The sequence below is a fragment of the Apis laboriosa genome, unplaced genomic scaffold, assembly GCF_014066325.1.
Source record: "Apis laboriosa isolate Shangri-la unplaced genomic scaffold, ASM1406632v1 scaffold34_cov151, whole genome shotgun sequence".
NCBI lineage: Eukaryota > Metazoa > Arthropoda > Insecta > Hymenoptera > Apidae > Apis > Apis laboriosa.
In genome coordinates, this window is record NW_025222928.1 from 164,658 (window position 1) to 179,424 (window position 14,767).

Consider the following 14,767-nt stretch of genomic DNA (forward strand, 5'->3'; position numbering starts at 1 on the left):
CTGTAATATTTGCCGTATTTTTTTATAATCGATACTCAAAATTTTCAGTTCCATTTAATAAAAATCCGAATGAAAAACACATGTATAAGAACATAAATAGAACAACAAATATACCAAATAACGAACCAATTAATTCTCAATAGAAAAATATTTTATCAAGTAAACGAGTAAGTAACAATTCGAACAGCGATTAATCGAAATCTAAATTTTAGTATCAAACTCTCCAAGAGAGAAACTTCAAGAATCACGTACCGAAGGATCATCGTACAAACAATCCAATTCCGCCTAATCAAAAGGAGTAATCCACACGTTATGCAAAACCTAATCTGACCTAGCAAGATTCTCCAAAATATCAAGTTCTTCGTAACTTTGCCGAACTTCAACATCGCGTTCGATTCCATCCGAAATCTTACTCCTTGTTGTAGAAACTTGCCGGCGGCTGTTCGTTAAACGCAATATTAGCAGAGATCGAGTCTCGATCCAGCTCGTGCACGCTCGTATGCTCGCGAGGAGGAAGTCTCGCGCGGAATAAGCCATTTTGCCGACGTTGACGTGGCTCGTGCGCGGTTTAATAAAGATGAGCTTATGAAAATTTATGGCGCGCCCTTCTATTGGCTCGGCAATTTGAACGTGATGATTTGTTTTATTCATGAGCGATCGTTTCAGATTGTCCTAGCTTCTTCGTGCGCCGTCTCTTGGTTAAATAAGAAACGGGAGGACGAATTCGGAACGAGGATGAGGAATCAGCATGAGGAATGAAATTATCACATGGTTGTTGGTCGTGTGATGTGGATTCAGAGGGTGTAAGAAATCGTAAGTGGTATTTGTTTGGATCGTGGTTTCATTGGTTGATTCATTGAAAAAATAAATGATGATCTTTTCTTTCAAAAATTTAAAAAATTTCAGATTAAGATATTATCAGAATGTAGAAAATCTTTTCGTGTAAGATTCGTGTCGAAGTGAGATTGGTATTGGGATTTTTTTAGTAGTAGATAATATTGGTGTTAATTTTAAAAAAATAGGAAAATTCAAATTAATTATAGTTAATTATAATTAGAAAAGTAATTTAAAAATTTTGGATAGTAGTATAGTGTATATCTTTTGTGAAAAATTAGATTGGAATCAGGAGTTTATTTTTGAATACTTATAAAGCTTTTATTTATTTTTTACAATGAGACCAAATCTAAAATTGTCTCGTTTGAATAATTATGAATGAAACTATATACTATAGTATATAGTACTCAAAAATTATTGAAGAGGAATTAATTGAATATTTAAAATGGAATATGAAAAAAATATAATAAATATTGAAATATGGAATAATATTTCGAATGAAATTTATTTATTTTCACTATTATTAAGATTATAAGTAGTAAATAATTTATTCAAACGAGTCCTGGAAAATCACTCGCAACATTTTCAAGAACTTGATTTTAATTTAACTAATTATGTCGTTCGAATATTACTTGAAACATATTTACATTATTGAATATCAGATCGTGTACTTCTCGAATTTCTCATTATTTTATTACGAAAAATAATTATAATACACAAAATAACAGTCAAGTAAACTTATAATATCCCAAATATCATTATTTATATAAATCAGATATTAAATTGAGATCAGGAAGTAAAGTATTTAATTCATTAACGAAAAATATAAAATTAATTATACTTCAATCGGTATTTTATTTTCTATATGACTATTTTGAATTTTTATAAATCTAAAATAATAGTAAAATCAATTAATCATTAAGAGAAGTAAAATGATACAAATTACTTTCATTAAATTACACTTTAGTTTTCAAAATTATTATTTTATACGTCTCTACTTGATAAAATAAATTATTTAAACAATTATATCATGATAATAGATAACATCATTTGATCAATTCAATGTATCGATCAAATTGTATCAATATTTTTTTGATTCAAACGTATCCAAATATGTTTCACGTCTAAAAATAAAAATTGAAAATTTTTCTCTCATAAAGTTGAACACCTCTTCCTCTTTAAACTCGAACAGGAAAAATGATTGGAAGATTACCAGCCCGAAGAATTTAAAGAGTGTCGATTCGATCGAAAATTCGATGCGTCGAAGAGCATGATCCGAAATTAAACTAATTCTAAAATTCTTCGATGTCGTCGGATTTCCATCCGCCTCTTGAAATATTAAACCGTTCCATGTTTCTAACGGCGCCCCATCAATCCCCGAATCACCATCGTTTTCCCCGGGAATCGTATTAAATCGACGCCAGACAACGTTTCGGCAAAAATTAATAAGCACTCTCTGACGAATTTATGGCCTCGATTAATCCGGACGTCGATTGCCATCCTGCTATATTCTTTTTTCTCTCCTCTCCCTCCTTGATTCTCTCGTTTCAACGCGAATTGTTTTTTGTTTTAAAATCGATGGTTGTTCGAAATATCGGACTTATTAGACTTTTAATAAATCAAACGTTGTAGGAGTTGTTTTTCCGGTGAAGTAAGTGAATTGGCCGTATATTGATTTTTACTTAAATCGAGAGAATTTCGGATATTTATATTCGGGAAGGTATCATTGAGATGAAAAATTTATTTTCTTTTTTTGCAAAGAATATAAAAAATAATATGTAAAATCCTTTTTTTAACTATAATATAACGCGTTTTAAAGAATTGAAATACACGTTTTAGAGATTTTTAACTCTTATTTGTTTGAGAAATTTTATTGAATTTAATTGTTTTTAATTCATTTATTGATCATCAAGCAAATAATTTATATCATTAATTTATAAAGTTCTCACATGTTATAATCAAGAATTGGGAGGGATTACAAATTATCCAGCCAGTTCCCGGAGTCACGCGGCCTAACCTTCGTGAAAATTTATAGACTAAATCCTTTGGATCGTGAATTTCGCAGCCACGAAAATCGAACACGTAATTTATGCGGCAATGGACCGGCGACGATCATTCTCCTGAAACTTTAATGGAACCTCTCCGTGACCTCGACTCCTCCGCTGACCGCTAACCGATGATGATACTACCATCCGGAATGAATCATAATTCTAATTCGTTCCTAACTTTCTCACGTATACAAGTTATTGCATAGAAGGAAAAGACTTTCAAACTTGTCCATAACAACTTGTATGAACGAGGGTATACTTTAAGAGAGGGGGAGAAAAAAAAGGATAACAAGAAGATAGAAGAAAAACTTATAAATTTGTAGACGGAGAGGGTGGAATGTGGATCATGGAAAGGTATCTACTGGGAGAGGGTACATCTATCCGTGGTAATTAGTCTCGTTGCGTCTATGGCACGCTTCGCCCGGCACGGCCACCCTACTTACAGCTTCTCTAACCGTGTGTCCGATTTAATAAAGCTACGATTTTACCGGGGGGATTGGGTGTAGACAATCGCGGAACAAGAGGCGACAAAAGGCCGCCCAAGGTCCCGACGAAACTTTCCCTGTTCGTGGAGGGGAGGGGGATGTACTGCCTCGAAAGTCTGGGAAGTCTAGGGGGATGATAGCGTGATAATTTGCACCCTCGAAGAGACTAGAGATTCTGATCGACGAGAAAGGATAGTGGAGGAAAATTGTGGATTGTGGTATTTCAGATTTTATGGTTCAGCATCAGTGGCTCAGGATTTTGAATGCTGGATCGATTTGAAATTCGGATGGGATTGAGATTGTTGGATTGGGAAACTTTTGCGAAGGAATTGTAAGTGGATATTGGTTAATAATTAATAATTAACGTTGCGAAGGATTAAGGAAATTTTCGATTGTATTTGTGAAATGATATATGTTCGTTTAAAATTTAGAGATCGAGAGTGTTTGAAATTATCGTGGTTTAGAATGTTTATCGTGCTGATTAATATTGTATCGCGTGTGACATCATCAAATATAAAATGGAATTATTATTCTGTTTATCTAGTTCAAGTTCTCATGTTTGAAAACACATCTACCAATACAATATAATTCCTAAACAAATAGTTTCCCAAACAACACGCAATACGCTTTCAATTTTTACTATTGTAAACTCGTATTAACTATTATAACTATTCCTATCTCCGGCAGTTAAGTCTCTGACCAATTTCTTTTTTCAAAAAAAAAAAAAAGAAGTACTTTTCGTATACATGTACGTGTGTACATAGCAATATCCTACGTTGTCCAGAATTTTCATTTTCCAACTTATGAGAAAAAATCGTGAGATCGAGCTAAAAAGTCATATTTCATGGTATATCGAAGAGGATTCGTACGTTTAATCATTATATTATTATTATTATTCTATTTTTTTTTAAATTATTATAGACTAGTGTTTGATGTCGCCATACATCGTAAGAATTCTGTTAAAATTTTATAAAATTACTTTTTTGTTAAAGTACTTGGTATTTATTAATATTATCAATGATCGAATCAATATATTGATTTCATAATTTTAAGAATCTGTCAAATATCTTTTTCGATTTAAAGAAATTTTTATTCAAGAAGCAATATACAGATATAAATGTACGAAAAATCTAAAGGGAAAGGATCCTAATTTACGATTAAATTTGCAATTAGATCTCTAATCTAAACGAACCTTTTGTTTTTCTTTTTTTTTTTTATCGTGTCATCGTGCACTCTTTGAAAACGCGGAACGACAAAAGTGTTTCTTTTCTTTCATTTCGTTCGATCTCTCATTGAAATTCCGGTGCGGGAGGATCGTACGCGAATCGAAAAATCATTTGGAACGTTCGACGACGTAGGATATCGTTTTCTAGGACGTTTTACAATAGCTATATATAGAATTCTACTGTATTTCTATATTTCCGAACACGGACGGAATTCTCTTAAAAATTGTTTCGTGCATGGTGAAAATATTTCGCGAATGTAGAAATGGATGCGAATTATGTGTTGCAAAGGGCGGGATTCGATGATTCGAGATATGTATGGAAGGTATGGAAGGAGAATAAAAGAAAGAGTGTATTTTCGAGATAAAATTGTATTAAATTCGATGGATAAATTTGATATTCATGGTCTCTTAAACTTCGATCTTTATTTTACTATTGTTATAAATCAGTTAAAATTCGAAACAACGAGTTGACGTTGATTTTTGAAGAAAGAAATATTATAGAGAGATAAATTTCATATAGTTTATTATATAGTTTTATTATAATTTATATTTTTTTTTCGTATTATTATAAATCAATTAAATATTTTAAAAATAAATAGAATTGAATTTTAAAGAAAGAGCTTATATAGAAAAAATTGATTTAGAACATTGATTCAATATATGAATCATAAATTTAAAAAAATTTCTAACATGTTAAAAATGAAATAATTAATTAGAAATAAATAATTTATTAATAATAAATTAAAGATATCTCAAATAAATGATATCATATGTAAGTATTATCAATTCAATTTTATTGAAATATATTAATCGTATAAAATAAAACGATTAAAATTTAAAAATATTTCCAGGTTGGAATCTCATTTCTGGGATAGACTCGTTCAAGTCAGAAATAGAAGGTTCGGGTTACGATTTATATTTTCTAATCTGCCACGCTGCAACCTTACAACTATCTCGTTCATGTGAATTACAACGCACGATAGTATTTCACGTGGCGGCTCGCGTGACCGGAATTGAGGATTACGCGGGATTAAACGGTGTTCCAGGCACTCGATGATTGTTTGCATTGCGTCCCTCGCGAGATCCCAGCTTCCAGAATTGTTTATTTCTTCCTGTAATCGATTTCATCCATTCAGGTACTCCTCCCCCCATCGATTCTGGATTTTTCAAATCCTGTATGTAGGATATGTAAATCCGGTATGTTTCGATAGGCTTAGTTGGATTTATCGTATACTGATAATTTGCACTATTTCAAAGAGAATAATAAAAAAGAAAGAGAACGATTGTGATTATGAAAATTCTGAAAATTAATACATTGGCAAGAAATCAAAAGTAACAAATTGAAATAATTTTTTTATTTTAAAATTAAATTATTAAATTCTTTTCCTTACAAATGATCCTTTAATTCCATCTGTGATGTCTATCGCTTTACAAAATTTCAATTTTAAAGAATATTTATCTTTGAGAGAAAATCGATTTGTCTTAAAGTTTCAATAGCTTTTAACACTTTGAAAGCAATTTTCTTTCAGATCAAACGATAAATGATAGTGTATCCTATAATATAATTTCATATACTTAATTTTTGTTTCATCTCCATTGCAAAGTTATATTTATACAACTATATTTTTAATTACATCAACACATAATCACAATAATGCATCATTTTCAATGTATAGATATATTTTCAAAGGATATGTGAGTAAATCATAGTTGTATGTGAGAGGATGTTTCAATTCAAAGAGGCAATTATTACTAATGATAATGATCCTTCTTTTTCTTTTCAGATTTTCCTTTTAATGATAAGTGTAATAAACTATAGCAACGTAAAGCGAATTACTGTTAGATGTGCGAGTTGGAAATTTAATATAATAGTACTTTGAGATTGGAGGAAATTGCTTTTATAAAATGATATTTAGGAGAAAGGATATGACTTTTTTAAAGAACGGGTATGGAACTGTAATATATGAATGAAATTTGGAGAAATTAATCGTTGTATTATGCAGATAGGAAACAGAGATTAAAGGTTATTAAATTATACTGTGACATGTAAATGACTTTGGTTAAATGGATTTTTCTGGTTTAACGTGAGATTAATTGTTGTACGTGTTGTAAGTTATATAATTTTTAAGCAATTTTTCGAGGAAATTTATGCACGATAATAAATATATTAGATTTTATTCGATGCATGATATTCCTTCAATTTCCATTTTTGCAAAAAAAAAAAAATTATAGTACTTGGTACGATGGTTGCATGCTACCAAATGTTTAATCGTTATTAACTGTCGATAAAGAATTTCTTATCCTTGCAACATAATAATTACCCAAGCTTAATTCAAATCTAATGTTAACCAACAAAGTAGCAATCGTGCATAGTGCTACTACTACTGTTGCCTCGCAAACTCGAAGTTATGGTATCGTACGTATAAACCAATAATTACGATAAAATCCAATCTAGCATGCAATGCATCGTTCATTATTCTAATTACGGTGAGCAATATCTAACGTAGGTGTAAAATTTCACCTAAGTTTCAAAGCGTTGGATGATTTATGGTTACGAGAATTTTACTAAAATGCACTTCTAGAACGTTACTCGTCTCGTTAATAATTTTTTTGACACGGCATAAACGACCCTTATCTTAACTTCATAATGTACTATGACGAGATCCATCTTTAAAGAATGTCTAATCTGATCCTATAATTTAAAAATGCTATGAAAAGAAATTAGAATTACCGAAGTTAATTTTGACCATAAATCATTTTCAGTTTGCATTGTAATTTTCCAAGTAAAGTTTTTATTCATTCTGTTGAATTTTACAATTCAACAGAAAAAAATTCTCATATATATCACATCCGTAAAACGAACATAAACTTCTTTCCAGAACCATAACCTACGATTCAAAATTCCCGCCATACATTCGACTCAAGAGTTAATCGCGTCCAACAAACGAATTAATCCCTTCTCCGCTACTCTTTACGACTCGATGCTTCTAAATTACAAGAATCTCAGGATTAAACCGTGCAACTTACACGGCACGGTTAATTAAACGACGCGTTTTATCGTCTGAATAGAGTCTTCCTGCCGCGTCTCGAACCAATCCTCCCATTCTTATGCAAAACTCGCGCGATCGATCCTATCGATCGATACGATCGTTAACGAAATACCGGTACGAAACTTAAAAAAAAAAAAAAAAAGGCTTGGTCTGTAATTCATAACGGAGCCGAAACTTGGCCCGGCTAATTCAGAAATTGCCCTCCCCCGTATAATTACAAACCGAGTGTCCACCAGTGTATCCGGCTTTATTATCCTAATTTACGCGCTCCTTATTGCGCAATTAGGCGACGTGATGAATTTACAAGGGAGACGTGGAGGGAAAGATTTCGAGATGATTGAATGATGGTAATTGATATAGGACGGTGATGGGTGGAGAATTTCGTTGGAATTTTTATTTTTCCTTCTCTGTGATTTCTTTCCTCGTGATTATTACTATTTATATTCCTTTTCGTCCTCTGCATTTTTACGAGCAATAAGATCTCTTTATAAGATCCCTTTTAACAATCAAATATATTTTTGATATTTAACTTTTTTTAAGAATTAAATATTGTAAATCTCTAGATTTAAAAATTATCACGTAATCTTCGTAAAATAAGTATATATAAATTGAAACTCTTAGTTACTCTATGTAGTTTATTTACATGTAGTCATTAGTTCGTGTTTAGAATTTTTTATAGTCTTTATACATAATTTTCAACGATTTCAGGTTCTTGGAAATGATCAAAACATCGTTTACCAGAACGATTTAACGACTTGCCGGAGGGTTAATGATATAACCATAATAAAGAACGATAATAAGCTTCGAATCCAAGCAGGAAGTTGCTCGGTATATTAACTATTAAGCTTATCCTTTAAGCTTTAATTCTTGGTGCACTTTTCTCGGAGTTATTCGATAATTTTTAAAACATTATCCTACTCGCATCCCTCGAGTAAACCGATAAAATTCGAAATCCAATATATACAACGATTGAATCAATCTCTCCTCCATCGCGACAAGCCTCGAACCGGCTTTCCCTCGAATCAAACTGGTGCAAAGGGAACAAGAGAAAATTTGCAAGTATCGGTGCACACCATCGAATATCCAGCGGCCTATCTCAAGGAGAATCGCTCATAAATATTTATCCGGGCGGCATTATCGCGAATACAGGCCTGTCCAAGCGTTCAAGTCTCCGGAAGTCGGGCATCGATCCGGCCTTGATGCACTCGTGGATCGGTTCATCCGGTCGGCTTAGCAGTGTGCTTGTTCAGTTTTCACGAGACTCAAAGCGAATCGGGACTTCGCGTTAATCCTCTCTCTCTTTCTCTCGCCCAGTCAACTCTGTATAATCTTAACTAACGAGAAAGCGACGGGGTTGGAGTAATACACCGGCGAACCTGTGAAGCCCTGCTCTGTGAAGGGATCGCCGTCCACGTTTCCACGACTCCTTTTTACGAAGCCACGCGGAAGGATTAACGTCAGGGTGATTTTCAACGTGGTTGTTGCTCTAATGCTGGGACGAGACAGACGTGCGTTTGTCGTGTTTTTTTCTTGATATATTTTTATGATTCTGGAGAAGATTGATTTTTAATTATTAATTAATAATTAATAATAATTTGGTCAAAGGTAATAACATATTTTAAATAATCTAATAATTAATCAATGATTTACTAATTCCTGTTGTTTTAGATTTTTAGATTTATTTTATTTGGAAAGGGAATAGAAAATTTGGAAAGAATTTTTCTTTCATCGTGTGAATGATAAGTATTAATTATTATATTGATATATACAAAGAATACATTTGGAATAAAACAACCATCATTTGTCTGAATTGAAGATCACATTTCTTTTCATAAATCTACAAGAGTAACACTCTTCAGGAGTAAAGTAAAAATGAAAGGAAATAATCTAAAAAACAAATTGATACAAGAATCAGCAATATGTAAATTCTTGGCGAAGAAATTAGTTCACCTCTATCTTTCCATTCGATTCCAAATCTCTCCTCGAATGCATTCGAAGTTCGATAATTCGAGTCACGAACCGCCTCGAATCCACCATCCCTAAAAATCCCTTCGAGAACCTCGATCTCCGCCCAGGAACAGCAATTTCTCAATCTCGATTGTCCAAAATCCCCGCTTGAAAGTAGCTACAAATTTTCATCGTGTACAGAAAAATTCCCCTACCCTCTCCCCAAACGCGCCATTCACTGTACACTTCATCCCTCCCCAACATACTTGGAGGCAACATTTATCACTGGATAGTAGAGTGCGACGCGTATTAAAGCTTAAAATTTTCCAAAAATGCACTCACCGAAATGATCCATGAACGCGTTTATTTTCGTGGGCGGAACGACTATATAAAAATATCCACCTTCGTTTCCGGTATCGCGGCATGAGACGGCCATAAGAAGAAGCCCGGCAAGTTGTCATGAATTGCAGGCAATTTCGTTTCCATCCTCCCTCCATGCGAAGAAAGAAAACTTGGAACGAGGGAGAAGGGGAACAATCGTGGAAGAGGGATGAATACACATATATATATATGTGTATGTGTGTGAGAATCAAAGTGGTGGAGAGATGCACGATAGGACGAGGGATAAAATTGTTTGTAAGTTACGACAGGTTTCAGGGTAGGTGGCACGCCTACGAATTAGTGTAAGGGAAACGTGGAATGGTGAGATTAGGCGAGTTCGTAAGTTGCAGCTAATTTTCTTCTTAAAAATTAGGGGACTGGTGGCTCTACGTGCTTTGAAATGAGTTGGAAGAAATGTGGAGGGAATGGTGGATGTGATGAAGTGGGGAATGAAAATTAAAAGAATGAGATGGGTGAGTGGGGTTGAGTGAAAAGTAAGATGTAGGGAATGGTAGAAATTGATGTGAATGGAAAAATTATTCGAGGGTTGTATATTTAATAAGTGAATTTTTGAACAAACTAGAAGTATGGAGAGGTATCAAATTAATCTTAAATTCGTAATAAGAAATAAGAATATAAAAATTCACGTATACTGGCGGACACAACTTTCGAATCTCATTTCTTTCACTCATTATCAAATCAATTATCAAATCAATCGATCCGTCTAATTCATCATTTCACATTAAATTGCTCATATTGATCACATCGATTACAATTATCAATTAATCTTCCCGTAAAAGTCTCGTTTCATTTAAAATAAAATAAGAGATAAAATCAGCATAAAGAACGAAAACGGTTAATGCGTGCAGCTACTTGGACACATTAATTTCATATTATCGCTCGCCGGAATATTTGTCTCACCTCGACACGCCTTATATTTTCCGCCATTCGAACAGGTATGCAGGTATGTTTTTTCCGGTATAATTACTCGAGAAACGATCTCACGTCTCGTTAGAAACGTTCCAACTCAAGACTGTTTCACGTCCACGCGGCAAAAAATTAAAACTTTGATCGCCAATTTCGAACGGTTTCGTTTGGTATGTCCATTTTTTGTTGGTGGATTAATCAGAGTCTGATCTGACGCTGAAAAATTATAGCATGCGGCTACTGGCGCCAGATTCCGGTTATTTCCAGGTGCAAATAATTTTCTAAAGGTTTTCTATGCGGTAATGTGTAGTAACGATAGAAAGGAGAGATATAGGAGACTGATGAATTTTGAAAGGGGGATGGGCGTGGATCAGTCATGGTTGAGTGATCGTGAATAGTGTTAGATGGAGTAAAGGAAAATTGACGAAGGAAATTGTGCATTATTATATCGTATCGATTATTAATTACTTTAAGGAAGAAATTAATATTTTTACGTATTCCTAAATGTGTAGAGGATCGTAAGGAAATATACAGTGAAAATATAAAAGTAATTGAATACATATGAAGAATATTATAAATAAAAAAAATTAATAATTCTAGTCAATTGAATAATATTGTTAGATTAATAAAGTCATAATATTTAAAGAAAAGATAGCTTTCGAAATTTCTATGAAATTTCTACTAAAGAATTTAAAAATTTTATGACATAAAGAAATAAGGAAAAATATATTGCTAGGAATAGAAGAAAAATAGAATATTTGTAAAAATCAATGAATTAAATTAAAAAATATAAGTGAGAAATGATCGTAAATAAAGATCTTACGAACAAGAAAAATCCGAAAGTGGTCAAAATAGAATGTTTTCGAGTGAAACGAATGGCCGATTCAAACTTAAACGAGGAGTGTGCGATTAAATCAGTCTGAAACGGAGCCAACGACAAGAATTATCCTAAGTAATACAGTTGGAAGTAGATTGGAAGGAAATAGAGACAGATAGTGGGATGTAATAAAAGCTCTTGGTATACTTGGAGAAAAGTCGTAAATTAATCGACCGGAAGTAAAGAGTTTTTAAATTGGACGAATTTAACTTAGAACTTTAAGTAGAACAACTCTAAAGGCGGATAAATAACGATATAATGATAAAAATAGTTGAAATGTGGAAATATAGTGCTATTTTTTGAATTAACAACCAATGAAATTTATAAACTGATTGTCCAATTAAAATTTTTTAATCGGAAGCAATATTTTCCCCGTAATAATTCATTCATTGTCATTAATAATGTATAACGATAATTGACAGTAATTTTTTAACAAGTTATTTCACGGTTAATTTATCTTTCAACGTATATTATTATGATCGATAGTAGACCGGTTGGATATCGTTTCTTTAACAACGGTTTGTAACAACATCAACGAAGGGCAGATAAAATATTCAGCGGCAATTATAAAAACAAAATGAAAATTGCTTGAATCATTTATGAATACAGCCTTCAGCAATATCTATCGTATAAAAACACGACGCTGTTCATCGTCGAATAATACACAATAATAATTAATGCAATTTCTTTCGAGTAAATAGATTCGGAAGAACAGTTTAATGAAAAATGATTCTGATAACAATTAATGCCGAGTTGAACTTATTCGTTATTCAAAATAATGTAAGTTAATAATTTAGGAAAATAATATGTTTATTATTTGTCCTATAATAAATATATATATATACATTACATCGTATAAATATTTAAATTGTTTACAACGAAAAGAGAACAAATTTCAATATTAAAATTCAATTTTTAAAAGATAATATTCAGTTCCTCTTTCTTATAAAATTATAATTAAAATTGTATATAATAATTTAAAAAAAAAAAAAAATCTTCGAGCTAATTATATTCTAAGTCATTTCAAATAATTATTTCTCAGTGAAAATCGTGCATGAAATGAAAGGAACAAGATCGACTGGTAACATCCAAACCCAAATGGCGACAGACGTCAAATGCATGCAGCTATAGAAATGAGAGTGCCGCGTTCAAATCGAGGTTTATTGATGATCCACGTAATGTGGAAACGAGGAGGCACATACCAATCCTGGCCAATTAAAAACGACACGTTGATCGATTTGCGCGAATATTTGCGCATCGTTTTCCATCGAGCTTAGTTGTGCAACCACCGCTTTCATCGCTAGCTCGAATTCCACGATTTTACGCTGTTTTTCGTGCCGAGTGATTTTCCAATCGATGGACCAGCATATTTAAAATTGTAATTTTGGTTCTTTTTAGCGACGTCTCGTCGCGTGTTTCATCGCGATTCATTGGATTTTGCGATGCGATTGCAATGCAATAATTACAAATCATATATCAGTTGTCAATTAATCAATTTTCATACGCGATACCGAACAGATTTTATAATAGAAGTTATAAAATTTACAAAATGATTTTGATTTTCCAAATTTTCATCATATCTCATGCATTACAAACTTTGAAAAATTGAGATAAAATAAAAAATGACTTCGATTTTTTTCACATGAAACTTTGAATACACTGGTCTGGTATTGGAATATCGTTAATCCATCGTCCACCAGCTTCGAGAATTATCACGAATCATAATCGTTGAAACGAAATTCGTAATGTACTCGAACACATTCGTGCTCGCCATTTTCGATTTTGGAAAATCCGTATGGTCACCGGTAGTCGTGACCCGCGAAACTCTTCGACAACTATTTGGAACGAATTCTGAAACTGTCCGATTAACCGGAAGGACGTGCCGGAAGTACATTTCTAGGGAACTGATGCAGTGATCGTAACCGTGTCGGTATACGTTTTGCGGTTTCGCGAGAGAGAACTATTCAGAACTGGCGGCCACCGTGGCCGAAACTGTCAATTTCCTTGGGACAGTCATTCTACCGTCAAAAATACATTCAACTTCGTGCCCTCTTCTTTCTGTTCCGTCTTCAAGTTTCCAAGTAATGGGGATCGAGACGTTGGAAAAAGATATTTATGCGAATGAAACTATTTTCACTCGGCTATGTAATAAGTAATGTAACGATAATAATTGAAGATGATCGATAAGATTATTTTAGATCATTGGTAAATTGAATTCTGACAATTGAAATTACGCTTGATAAACTTTCGATAAATACAAATAGGATTGGTTACTATTTCGATGGTATACTGGATGGTATATTGGCTGGATATTTCTGTTGATTCGTTGAATTGTAGAGAAAAATTGTTTTCTTTCATTGAGTGAATTAAATGATGAATATGGATATTTGTCATGATTCTACAATGAAAATAAATTTTTATTTACTAATTCTAAATACGAGGATTCGTTAATTCTTAGTTCTTTCGTTTCCAGAATGAAACATTGTTTCCTCCCCATGGATAGAGAGCAATCCGATTATGAAAGTTGTAAACGAGCTTGTGCAATGTTTATATGAATTAATTATATACGATACTCAATCAGAAAACCATTGCTTACTTTCGAATTAATTTTAAACAATTTTTGAGTGAAAGAATAAAATATCCTAAGATCGAAACAACAAAGAAAATGATCATGAAATTATGGAAATTAGGAAGGAAGCGAAGAATAAATAAACCAAAGGAACTATATTTAACTAAATATTCAGGAAAATAGAAGGAACGAGAAGGAAACACAAGAAAAATAAAAACAAGGGAGGAGGAGAACAGAAGGAAGAGAAAGAAGAAACGTAAACAATGGCAAAGATCTGTCTGAGAAAACTTCTGTTAGTGTTTTAAAATCATTCTTCAAGTTTCGTTCTTATAACGAAAAAATCTTCCTGATAAAAATTTATTCGACGCTCTCACAATAGGGGGATGGTTCACTTAGTGCGTGAAAAATTCGAATTTATCCAGGG

The 14,767-nt window shown here is 32.8% G+C and overlaps 1 protein-coding gene across 4 annotated transcripts in view; it reads right to left on the reverse strand.

Annotated features, from left to right (window-relative positions):
• Positions 1-14,767, reverse strand: part of LOC122714795 (nephrin-like) — a 330,905-nt gene that overhangs the window by 158,584 nt on the left and 157,554 nt on the right. The gene's annotated exons all lie outside the window — the stretch shown is intronic.